Here is a 14227-nt window from a genome sequence, read left to right on the forward strand (position 1 = left end):
TTTTCCTGTGAAAAAGGGTGTTACATTTATTATCTTTAACAGGGAAAACAGAGTTTTGATGAGCTGGAGATGGATCTGTGTAAGTATTTACTTACATTTCACAAAACATTTTTTAATGTTTAAACCATTTTCAACTTTATTTTTACATTTCAAACCTACAGAAAAGTTGGCAGCATACATCCATAGAACCTTGACTTAGACTCACCAATAGTTAATATTTGACCACATTTGCTTTCTCTTTCCAGATCACATGTAATTGTTGACATAGCCGCACAGCATTCCATCTTTTGGATGGCCTTAGTTTTCGAGCCATCCCTCTATTATTGGATGTTTGTGTGTGTCCAATTTTATTCATTGTTATAATCAAAGATAGAATAAGTCTTTGCTTTAACATTTTTATGTGCAACGATGATTATTTCTTTGTGATAAAATTCTAGAAGTAGAATTTATGGATTTAAGGGAAATCAATGCATTGTAAATCAAGTATCAAGCGCTAATTGTACACACACTTTCAATAACAAACTTCCTCATCTAGACTCTACCTCAGGGTCAGCAAACTATGGCCCCTGGTTTGCTAACCCTTAATGTTTTTCTACTGCCTTCGAGTCAAGAGTACTATTTACATGTTTAAATACTTGAAAAAGGTAAAGTATTTTGTGACATGTGAAAATTATATGACATTGATTTCAGTGTCCCATAATAAAGTTTTATTGGAACACAGCCACATACATTCGTTTACTTATTACTTGAGGCTATGTTCATCCTACAATAGCAGAATTGAGTAGTTGCCCAAACCATATGGCCCGAAAACCCTAAAGTATTTACTATCTGGACCTTTACAAAAAGTTTTCCAACTCCAATCATGTCACTACACAATCATGTCAGTCACCAATACATAGGTTGGGGCTATAAGTACCTGGGCCTCCCTGGTGACCTCTGACCTGGCTTATGTGTGGGCATTTTCAGGCTGGTGCTTCTGGGGAATATGAGGCAGATCATGTCTATCACGTGTCTGTATTTTTCTCTCCCCACCCCGTCCAACGTCCTATCCCCAGGCCTCCCCCAGCTCTGCTTTAAAGATCTCTGTCTTGCTTTTACCCAAGAAAAGCAATAAATGACTAAGGCCCAGATGAGTTATATCTTATTTTTTCATTGACCACATACTCTGTTTTCTATTGGATATTTGGAACCTGATAAGAATACATCTCATAAAATTGAAAAATAAAGGTAGGATAATAAAATATAAAGCAAGTAGAAGATTAACATGAGGGAAAACTGGGATGGAGGAATGAAATTCACTCAGTGCTTAGCTGTCAATTTATCTCTGATTTTCCTATAGCCATAGCAAAAAGAAAAATGGGGTCAGTTATGCGATTTGTATTGTCAGTGAGGAAAAAGCATACCATTTAATCAGCAGAATGAAATATTTCATGACACCAGAAAACAATTAAATTAGAACTTACCCATATTTCCTACACTAAAATAAATGCCAAGTAGATTTAAATGTGAAAGTGAAACCATCAAGTGTGCTAGAAGAAGAAAATGAGATTTTTTTAATGATTCTCTTAAAGTGAAGTCCTTTCTAATAATATAAAATTCTGAAGTCCTGAGAGACTATATTGATACATTTTGTACATAAAATTAATATGAACATTAACTTAAAAAAACTTGAAGTCAAATGACAAATTGAAAAATTTGCAACAGATATAGTCAATGTCTAGTTTACTTCATATACTAAGAGCTCCTATGAATCAATATAAAATACCGACAATTTAAAAGAAACTAGATAGGAGCCCATGGCTAGATAGCAGAGTAGGTAAACGCTGTGTTTGCCTTCTTCCACGACTACATTAAAATTACAACTGAATTATAGAATCAATGACCCAGAGAACCATCTGAAGATTAGCTGAACAGAAGTCCTATAACTAAGGATATAAAGAACAAGCCACCTTGAGATTGACAGGAGGGGGCAGAGATGCTGAATTGGCTGGCTCCACACCCATGTGTGGCAGTTAAGAATTGGAAGGAATATCTTGGCTGTGGAGGTATTCCCAGAAAAATGAGTGGCCTCATTGCCACACTGGGCTGGACTCCCCAGTCCAAAGCATTAATGCCCGGAAGTGGAGACCACACAAAATCTGGTTGTGAAAAACAGTGGGGATTCCATCCATCTGGGAAAAAGAGAAGTCTACTGGAATCCCAGTTGTTTTCTTAAAGGTCCCAAGTACAGACTCCCTTGCTCACAGGCACTCACCCTGGGCTCCAGCGGGGTACAGCAACATGGGAAATACCAGAGACATACATGGAGAAACTGAGTTGTGTGGCTTCAGAGTGAGGACAGAAAGGATACCTGCCATTGTCCTTTTGTTGAGCCTTCCCTCCACACAGCTAAACCTGAATTGGTATTGGCCTTGCAAACTCTTCTCACTCTACCCTTGTGACTCCCTTGGACCTTGCCGTACACAACTCATACATCATGGGAGGCACATTTTGCGGCCAGCAGCCAGATCTGGCTTGCATTGCAGTCTGTCTTGGATGGCTCCTGGGAGTCTATGGGCCCCAGGCAGGTGGTGGCAGTTCTTGGTGTGTTCTGAGCCTTTTGCTGAGTGGACCAAGCCTTAGCACTGGTGCCAAAACTGAAACTGCATTAACCTGGTAAAGGCCACTCGATCCAACTTGGTGACTCTTTGAGACCCTGTCTCATCTAATTCGAGTACTACATGAGGCTCTTTTAGCAGCTGAGTTTTACAGGAAGTTGGCAGGCAGCAGCAGGACTTGGGGGGTCCTGAGTCTTTTGCTAAGCTGTTCCAAGGCTGAACCTGGAAGCTGCTGGCCTCAGATCGCAATGTGGCCTCTCCTACTCACCTCCAGGTCCAACGGAGGCAGTGACAAACTATTCATTGCTTTGTAGCTCCCACCAGGTAACCCTGGGCTAGTCATAGGCAGCGACTAACTTTGGCCTGCATAGGATATTCTCCCAAGAGGCTCTAGAATCATCACATCTGGTAGTTGGCTTCAGACTATAAGAGAACCCCACAAGTGGCACACAAAAGGCTTGTCTCAGCAGGCACCAGAGAAAACTGGGATGAATTTCGTTCGAAAGGGTCAGCCTCCACCAGCAGCTAGTATGCTGTGGGCACAGCCGATCCACACAGCCAGTCAGCCTGAGGACCAATCCCAGGCACAGATGTGCCAGCAGTAATCAAGGCTAAACTATAACAGGAGGGCACATACAATTAACACAAGGAGCACACTAAGAGCACCTGGTGCAGGTGATCAGGGAGACTGCACCACTGGGCCCCACAGGACCACCACTAAATAATGCCACCTGGTCAAGAATTGGAGCTATAGCAGATCTACTTAACATATAGAAAGAAACACAAAGAGGTAGCTAAAATGAGGAAACAAAGAAAAATGTCCCAAATGAAAGAACAGGAGAAAACTTTGGGGGGAAAAACTACATGAAATGGAGGCAAGCACCCATGAAATACAGAGTTCAAAACACTGGTTATAAGAATGTTCAATGAACTTAGTGAGAACTTCAACAAAGAAGTAGTAAGCATGAAAAAACATAGGAACCACAAAAGGAGAATGAGTAAAAAATGAAGAATACACTAGAAAGAATCAACAGCAGATTAAATGAAGCTGAGATGTGTATCAGTGATTTGGAAGAAAAGGTAGCAGAAAATACCCAATAAAAACAGCAAAAAGAAAAAAAACAATAAAAAATAAGGATACCCTTAAAAAAAGTGGCATAGATGATAAAGGCTTTGTTCATCCCTTTTGCAAACAAATCAAAGTTGTGAGAGAAACATGGAGCAAACAACAAGCAAAGTCACCTGGAATCTAGATGAACAGAAGCACTACAGCTAGGGAGAGAAGTAATTAGTCAACCTGCAATGGTAGAAGGTAGGAGGGGGTGAAAACGTGAGACTGCCTGGTTCCCAGTGGCTGAGTGGGACAGAGGCTACAGCAGTGGCAGCAGGCAACTGCAGACGCCTCTTAAAGGGGCCGTGGCTCCAAGCAGACTTTCATAGTGATGGACCTGCTCACTCTGAGCACTAGTGCTCGGTTGGCTGCACAGGGGGCACCAGGGACTTACAGGAGGACACTGAGTTGTTGGAGTGAAGGCCGAAGGCAAGGCAAGGCTCTCTCCTGGGCAGAGGTTCCTGCAGTATCCATTTTTCCTCTGTTGAGCCCTCGCCCTACCCAGTGTGAGAATGCAGTGTTGCCATAGCTGAGACTTCATCAAACTAGATAACAGAGGATGCTCTCCCAGAGGATTCTATGAAACTCCACCCTCCCTCAACTCGGGACCCCATCCAAGCAACATCCAGGTGTGTCCTTGGCAAGTCAGGTGTTCCTTGCTGAGCAGTGCCAAGACTCACACTGGTGGCAGTTGGCCTCAGTTTCTGGTGTGGTTTCTTGAGGCAACTATAAGCATAGCATCGTGGATTGCTTGCTGAATCTTAACAGGTGGCCCCAGAGGGGCACAGGCTGGGGCTAAAATTGGCCTGCAGTCAAACCCCTCTCAGGACTGTGCCACTGGATACCTACTACACAAAGCCACATTAATAAGATCAGGAGACATAAGAGCTTTGCTTAGTACATAGAAACAGACACAGAAAGGCAGCCAAAATGGGAAGAGAAAGAAGCAGAAATTGTATGAGAGAACATAACAGAGAACAAAGAACAATGGAATCGAGCAGTCTCTAACTGATGCAGAGTTCAAAATACTGGTTATAAAGATGTTCAATAAACTTAAGGGAAGAGTAGATGAACTCAGTGAGAACTTTAACAAAGAGATAAAAATCATAAAAACAGAAGTGGAAATTATAAAAGAAAACCAGTCAGAAATGAGGAACACATTATCTGAGATGAAGAGTATATTAGATGGAATCAACAGAGTGGATAAAGGAGAGGATTAAACCACTGATATAGAGGTTGGGGAAGCCGAGGACACTCAATCGGAATGGCAAGAAAAAAAAAAGCCGAGACTATAATAATAATTTAAGGAGCCTATGAGACATAAGTAAATGTAAAATTATCCATGTCATAGGGGTACCTGAAGGTAAACAGACGTTGAAGAGCTATTTGAAGAAATAATGTTGGAAAACTTCCCTTACCTGGTGAATGAAATAGGCATACAACCCCAGGAAATGCAGAGAGTCCCAAACAAGATGAACCCAAAGAGACCCACACCAAGACACGTTATAATTAAAGACAAAGAGACAATCTTAAAAGCAGCAAGAAAAAAGCAGTTAGTTACCCACGAGGGAGCACCCATAAGACTGGCAGCCGATCTCTCAAAAGAAACTGTGCAGGAGAGAAGGGTTTGGCACAAAATACTTGATGTGATTAAAAGTCAGGATCTACAACCAAGAATACTTTAGCCAGCAAAGCTGTCATTTAGAGTTGAAGGACAGATAAAGAGCTTCCCAGACAAAAATAAGCTAAAGGAATTCATCAACACCAAGCCAGCATTACAGGAAATGTTGGAGGGACTTCTTTAAGAAAAAAAAAATATGTATCGAAAATAGAAATTTACCCCAAAGACTTGAAAACTCATATCCAAAAAATATTTGCACACCAATGTTCATAGCAGAATTATTCATAATGGCCAGGACATGGTAGCGCCAAAGTATCCTATGATAGATGATTGGCTAAAGAAGCTGCGGTACATATATACAATGGAATATTACTCAGCCATGAGAAGAGGTGAAATACTGCCATTTGTGACAACATGGATGGACCTTGAAATAATTATACTAAGCAAAATAAGCCAGACAGAAAAAGTTGAAAATCACATGATATCACTTACATGTGAGATATCAACCTAAAATCAACAAATGAACAGGACAAACAAATAGAGACAGAGGGACATGGACAATAGACTAGTGGTTACCAGAAGGTAGGAAGTGGAGGAAGAGAGGGGAGGTAGACGGGGTAAAGGGGGTAAAATATAGGGAAGAGCGTGAGGGTGAAGTGGGTAAAGGGAATCAAATATATGGTAGCTGAAGGAAACTTGACTTTGTGCGGTAATCACACAATAGAATGTATAGACGTCAATTTATAATGTACACCTGAAAATTATATAATTGTATTAACCAATGTTAGCCCAATAAACTTAAAAAAATAAAAAATAAAAATAAAGTTGTTATCATACTTGGATTTACAGAATCTGAACACTTTGCAATCATTGTGTATGCACATCATGCTGTGACCAGGGTATACAAGCCCGGAAGAGAAATAATGCTTCTCCATATTACATGTTGAATGCACGTGGGGGCCTACGACCCAAATGCTGAGCTTGAGTGGAAGTCATTATTTTCTATTTTTTGATAGTAAACATCCTAATGGGTGTAAGGTAGTATCACATAGTATTTTTTATTTGCATTTATCTAATGATTAGTGATATTGAGCATCTTTTCATGTGCTTATTGGCCATTTGTATACCTTTTCCAAAAAAACATCAATTTAAGTCCTTTGTCCGTTTTGAATCATTTTGTTGTTGTTGTTGTTGAGTTTTAGGAGTTCTCTATATATTCTGGATATTAATTTATTATCAGATGTATAATTTGTAACTCTGTGAATTGCCTTTTTCCCTTTGTTAATGAAAAAATTTTAATTTTCATAAAGTTCAATTTGTCAATTTTTTGTTGCCTGTGTTTTTTCATGTCACAACCAAGAAATCATTGCTAAGTTCAATGTTGTAAAGCTTTTGTCCTATGTTTTATTCTAAGAGTTTTAGAGCTTTAGATCTCACATTTATGTTATGAATCTATTTTGAGTTAATTTTTGTATATGGTGTTAGGTAAAGATCCAACTTCATTTGTTTGCGTGCCAATATTTAGTTTTCTCAGTACCATTTGTTTAAAGAACTATATTCCCCCCACCGCCCTTGAATATTCTTGACAGTCTTCTTGAAAATCTTTGAGCCATGCATACAAAGGTTTATTTCTGGACCCTCTATTTTGTTCAGTAACAATGTTCTCACTTTCATTCATGATTTTAATAATTTGTCTTCCATTTTTTTCTTTTTTTAACTAATTAATTTATTTAAATTTGTTTCAAGTATACCATACATTGGTTAGACATTTATATAGTTTATAAAACAATTTACCTAATTGCTCCTTCTCTCCTCTGGTTTTCCACCTAGCCAATATATTAATGCTAACTGTATTCCCTATGCTGCACTCCCCATTCCCATGACCATCTATCAGCTACTAATTTGTATTTCTTTAACCCTTTACCCCATTCTCTCAGCCCCAAACTCCCCTCCCCTCTGTCCGTCACTAAATTGTCCACTATATTTGTGAGTTTGTTTTTGATTAGTTTGTTCTTTTTGTTCCTTCTGTTTTTTGATTTCTAACTTGATTCTTCTGTGATCATAGAAGATGCTGTGCCTGATATCATTCTTTAAAATATATTGATATTTAATCTGTGGCCTAACATATTGTCTATCTGGGAAAATGTCTCATGTGGACTTGAGAAGAATGTGTATTCTGTTGTTTAGTAAAGTGTTCTGTATAAATCTGTTAGATGTAGTTGGTTTGTTGTATTGTTCATATCCTCTATTTCCTTAGTTATCATCTGTCTGGTTGTTCTATCCATGATTTAGAATGGGATTTTGAAGTCTCAAACTATTATTATAAAACTTTCTAATTCTCCTTTCAATTCTGTCCATTTTTGCTTCATATATTATAATAGTCTGTTAATAGATATGTAAATGCTTATAATTGTTATATATTCTTGCTGTATCAAACCCTTTATTAATGTATAATGTCCTTTTGTCTCTTATTAACTTTTTTTTGGAGTTAAAGTCTATTTTGTCTGGTTAGTATGGCCACCCCTGCTCTCTGTTGGTTGTTACTATTTGCGTAGAACATCCTTTCACTTTTTGAATCTAAAATGAGTCTCTTACAGATAGCATACTATTGGATCACTTTTTAAAAAATCTATAATGCTAATCTCTGTCTTTTGATTGGAGAATTTAATCCATTCACATTAAAAGAATTATTGATAAGGAGGGACTTCTGCTATTTTGCTATTTGTTTTCTCTATGTCTTATAGTTTTTGTTCCTGCATTACTGTCTTCTACTGAGTTTAAGTTTTTTGTAGTGAAACTTTAAAATTGCATTCTTATTTCCTATTGTGTATATTCTATAGCTATTTTCTTTGTGGTTACCATGGGGGATTCATTTAACATCCTAAAATTATAACAAACTAATTGTAATTTGTACCAGCTTAACTTCAATAGCATATAAAAATTTCTGCTTTAGCAGCTCCAACTACACCTCCTTCAGTTGTTAATGGCATAAAATTACATTGTGTGTCCAAAAACTTAAAATCCTAATTGAAAAAATGCAGTATTTTGTTAAATTATGTAGGAAAAAAGTGTGGGGTTACAAACGAAAGTCACAATAACACTAAATTCTAGATTAATAACTGTGTTTTTAAGACTTTGAAACAAAGTCTATAATAAGAGACAAAAAATTACATAATAATAAAGGGCTCAATCCAACGAGATGATATAATCCTAGTAAACATTTATGCATCCAACCTAGGAGCACCTACATATATAAAGCAAATATTGCCCAACATAAAGAGAGAATTCGACAGTAGTACACTCATAGTAGGAGATTTTAACACTCCATAGACACCAATGGACAGATCTTCCAGACATAAAATCAAAAAGAAAACAGTGGCCTTAAATGATATACTAGAGCAGATAAATTTAATTGATATTTTTTTGAGCTTTTCACCCTAAGCAGCAGAATATATTCTTCTCAAATGCATATGAAACATTTTCCAAGGCAGACTACAATACACGTTAAGCCACAAAACAAATTTCATTAAACTTAAGAAGACTGAAATCATATCAAGTGTCTTCTCCAGCCAGAACAGTATGAAACTAGAAAACAATTACAAGAAAAAAAACTTGAAAAACACAAAAACACATGGAGGCTAAATAACATGCTACTAAACAATGAATACTTTAAAAATAAGATCAAGGGAAAAAAATCAAAACATCTTGAAAGAAATGAAAATGATCGTGAAAGTCCCCAAATCTATGGGACACAGCAAAAGCAGTCCCAAAAGGGAAATTCCTAGCAATACAGTCCTACATCAAGAAACAAGAAGGTGATGTCAGAAACATGGTGGAGTTAGAGATGTCCCTGGATCTCTCCCTTTTAAATAACAATAAGCTGAACATCTAAAACTCAATAGAAAACACCCAACTTGCACACTAGCACGTCTGAATGTGGGATCTGCATATTAGTGCTACCATAGCTGCTTATACATTCTTCTCTAGTGCACATGGAACATTCTCAAGGATTGACCACATATTGGGACACACAGATAACCTCACAAATATAAGGGGGATGAAATCATACCAACCATATTCTCTGATCGTAATACTTTGAAGTTGGAGATCAACTGTAAAAAGAAAGTGGGAAGAACCACAAATACATGGAGATTAAACAACTTGCTACTAAAGAATAACTTGGTCAAGAAGAAAGAACAAGAGATCAAATGATTCATAGAAATAAATAATAATGATATTACAACATACCAAAACTTTTGGGACACTGCAAAAACAATCATAAGAGGAAAGTTCCTATCATTACAGGCCTATTTCCAAAAAAACAAGAATGAGCCCAAATAAACAACCTAACATTTCATCTTAAAAAAAACTAGAAAAGGAAGAACAAATAAAGCCTAGTCAAAAGAAGGAAAGAAATAATCCAAATTAGAGCAGAATTAAATGGATTTGAAAACAACAACAACAAAACAATAGAAAAATAAATACAACAAAGAGCTGGTTCTTTAGACAGTTAATAAAATTAACAAACCCCTGGCTAGACTCACCAAAGAAAAAAGAAAAAAAGACACAAATAAACAAAATCAGGGATGAAAGAGAAGAAATGGCATCAGACACCACAGAAATACAAAGGATCATACAAGAATACTTTGGAAAAGTATATAGCACCAAATTTAATAACCTAGAAGAAATGGATCAGTACTTAGAAAGATACAACCTTCCTAGAATAAATAAAAAAATAAAATGAAAATTTAAATAGACCAACAAGTAGTATGGAAATTGAAAAAATCATTAAAAAGCTACCAAGAAGTCAAAGTCCAGAGCCAGATGGCTTCACGAGTGAATTCTATAAACATTCGAAGAAGATTTAATACCTATTCTACTCAAAGTCTTAAAAAGAATTGAAGAGGAAGCAAGACTTCCTAACTCATTTTATGAGGCCAGTGTTACCTTGATACCAAAACCTGGTAAAGATAACACAAAAAAGCAAACTACAGACCAATATCTCTCATGAACACAGGTACAAAAATCCTAAATAAGATACTAGAGAACCAAATACAGCAACATATTAAAATAATTATATAGCACAAACAAGTGGGCTTCATTTTGGGGTCACAGATACAAATAGATTAATGTGATACGCCACAAAGCAAATTAAAATATAAGAATCATATGATGATATCAATAGATGCAGAAAAAGTCTTTGACAAGATAAAGCCTCTATTTATGATCAAAACACTTAACAAAATTGGTATAGAAAGAACATACCTTAACATACTAAAGGCCATACACAACAAACACTCAGCTAACCATACACTTAATGGTGAAAAACTAAAAGCCTTTTCTCTAAGATCTGGAAGAAAGGCTGTCCAATATCACCACTGTTATTCAGTATAACATTGGAGGTCCTAGTGAGTGCAATCAGGCAAAAGGTAAAAAAGGCATCCAAATAGGGAATGAGGAAGTCAAACTGTCACTATTTGCAGATGACATGACATGATTCTCTATATAGAAAACCCTAAAGACTCCACAAGAACACTACTAGAAACAATAAACAAATACAGTAAAATTTCTGGATACAAAATCAATGTTCAAAAATCCATAATGTTCTATCCTCTAATAACAAAGTGTCAGAAAAAGAAGTAGAAAAGGTAATTCCTTTTGCAATTGCAACAAAAATAATAAAATACTTAAGAATAAATCTAATGAAACATGCGAAGGACCTATATAATGAAAACTGTAAGCCCCTATTAAAAGAAATCAAAGAAGATATAAAGAAATGGAAAGATATTCCGTGTTCTTGGATTGGAAGAATCAACATACTTAAAATAACCTTATTACCTAAAGCATTATATAAATTTAATGGAATCCCCATCAAAATCCCATATGCATTTTTTAAAAAAATAGAACAAAAAATAATCAGATTTGTATGGAAGCACAAAAGACCCTGAATTGCCAAAGCCGTCCTGAGAAAAATGAACGAGGCTGGAGGCATCACTCTGCCCAACTCAAATTATACTACAAAGCGCCAATAGTCAAAACAGCATGGTATTGGCAGGAAAACAGATACACGGACCGGTGGAACAGAATCGAGAGTCCAGAAGTAAACTCATATTTATATGGGCAAATAATTTTAGACAAAAAAGACAAAAACATACAGTGGAGAAAGGAAAGCCTCTTCAATAAACGGTGCTGGGACAACTGGAAAGCCACCTGCAAAGAATGAAACTTGACTACTGTCTATCACCACATACCAAAATTAACTCAGAATGGATTAAGGATCTGAATATAAGACCTAAAGCAATAAAGTGCATAGAAGAAAACATGGGAACTAAACTCATGGACCTTGGACTTTAAGAGGATTTTATGAATTTGACCTCAAAGGCAAGGGAAGTAAAAGCAAAAATAAATGAATGGGACTACATCAAACTAAAAAGCTTCTGCTCAGCAAAAGAAATTGTCAACAAGATAAGACACAGTCATCCAAATGAGAAAATATATTTGCAAGGAATGCCTCTGATAAGGATCTAATATCCAAAATATACAAAAAACTCATACAACTTAATAACGACAAAATAAGAAAGGATCCAATCTAAACATGGGCAGAGGACCTGAGCAGATACTTCTCCCTAGAGGACATACAAATGGCCAACAAATATATGAAAAGATGCTCAACATTGCTAGCTATTGGGGAAATGCAAATCAAAACCACAATGAGATACCATCTCACACCTGTTAGAATAGCTATAATCAACAGGACAAGTAATAACAAATGTTGGAGAGGATGCAGAAATATAGGAACCTTCATATACTGCTGGTGGGACTGCAAATTGGTACAGCCAGTATGGAAAACAGTATAGAATTTCCTCAAAACACTAAGAATTGATCTACCATTTAATCCAGCAATCCCTCTACTGGGTATTTACCCCAAAGACTTGAAAATTTATATCTGAAAAGATATTTGCACACCAATGTTCATAGCAGTCAGGACATGGTAGCACTGAAGTGTCTTATGATAGATGATTGGCTAAAGGAGCTGTAGTACATATATACAATGAAATATTACTCAGCCATAGAAGAGATGAAATATTGCCATTTGTGACAACATGGATGGACCTCGATTTATCGTGGTAAACGAAATAACCCAGACAGAAAAAGTTAAAAATCACGTGATATTACTTAGATGTGGGATATCAACCTAAAATCAACAAATGAACAGGACAAACAAACAGAAATTCATGGACATGGACAACAGATTAGTGGTTACCAGAAGGTGGGAGGTGGAGAGGGGAGAAGGGACATAGATGGGGTAAAAGGGGTCAAATATGTAGTGACAGAAAGAAATGTAACTATGAGAGGGGAACATACTATGTAATATATATATATATGCCTTACTGTTAAATTGTATACCTGAAACTTACTGGATTTTATTAATTAGTCACCAAAAAGTAAATAAATAAGTAAATAAATAATAGAATAAATTAAAAATAATAAAAAAGGAAGAAAAAGACAAAGGTGACTGCAACTCAGAAATGAACTCACAGCATAAATAGGAATAATAATTGACCAAAAAAAACATAGAAGGGGAGGAGGATAAATGTCTCAATTTACAAAGTGAAATGGATATAAGATGCATGCAATAAAAAAAGGACTGCTGTGCATATGAAACTTTCTTTTACATAAGCTTAATGTTAACCAGACAGACAAAAATCCAGAACTGATTCATGTAACATTAAAAAAAAAACAGGAAAAAAAATCATATAATACCACCAAACTAAAATAACATACAGAAATACGAGGGCGAAGAAAGAATGGAGACACCAGGCTACCAGAAAACAAAAGATTAAATAACTATAGGAAATCCTAGTATATCAATAATTGCCCTAAATGTAAAAGGATAGACCTCATCAATAGTAGTAGACTGGATCAAAAAACAGAACCCAATCATATGCTGCCTTCAAGAGACACATCTCAGCTGAAATTATATATATATAAACTAAAAGTAAAAGGGTGGAAAACGATACTCCTAGCAAATGGCATCCAAAGAAATGCAGATGTGGTCATACTAATAACTGATGAAATGAACTTCAAGATTAAAAGAGTAACAAGAGACAAAGATGGACATTTCACAATGATAAAGTGGACAATATATCAAGAACAACATTTATCGGTATCTATGCTCCCAATTAGGGAGCACCAAAATTTATAAAGCAACTAATAACACACCTAAAGTGAGAAACTGATAAAAACACAATTATAGTAGGGGACCTAAATATCTCATCGACAGCTATGGACAGATCATCAAAATAGAAAATCGATAAGGAAATATCAGCCTTGAGTAATACATTAGACCAAGTGGACATAATCAACATTTACAGAGACTTTCATCCTAGAACACCAGATTATAAATTCTCCTTTAGTGCACATGGAACATTCTCAAGGATAGACCCCATGTTGGGTCACAAAACTAGCCTCAACAAAATTAAAAAGATTGAAATCATACCAAGCATATTCTTCAACCACAATGCTTTGAAATCAGAAATTAACAGCAAAAGAAAGTGGGAAAACCCACACATATGTGGAGATTAAACAGCATGCTACTAAAGAATGACTGGGTCAAAGAAAAAATCAAAGGAGAGGCCAAAAGATACATAGAGATAAATGAGAATGACAATACAACATATGAAATTTTGGGGATATAGCAAAAGTGGTAATAAGAGGGAAGTTAATATCATTACAGGCCTATCCCAAGAAACAAGAAAGATCCTAAATAAACAACCTAACATTACTATCTTAACGAATGAGAAAAAGAACAAATGAAGCCCAAAGTCAGCAGAAGGAAGGAAATAATAAAAATTAGAGCAGAATTAAATGAAATAGAGAACAAAAAGACGATAGAAA

Source organism: Rousettus aegyptiacus, unplaced genomic scaffold (assembly GCF_014176215.1).
Source record: "Rousettus aegyptiacus isolate mRouAeg1 unplaced genomic scaffold, mRouAeg1.p scaffold_m13_p_9, whole genome shotgun sequence".
Lineage (NCBI taxonomy): Eukaryota > Metazoa > Chordata > Mammalia > Chiroptera > Pteropodidae > Rousettus > Rousettus aegyptiacus.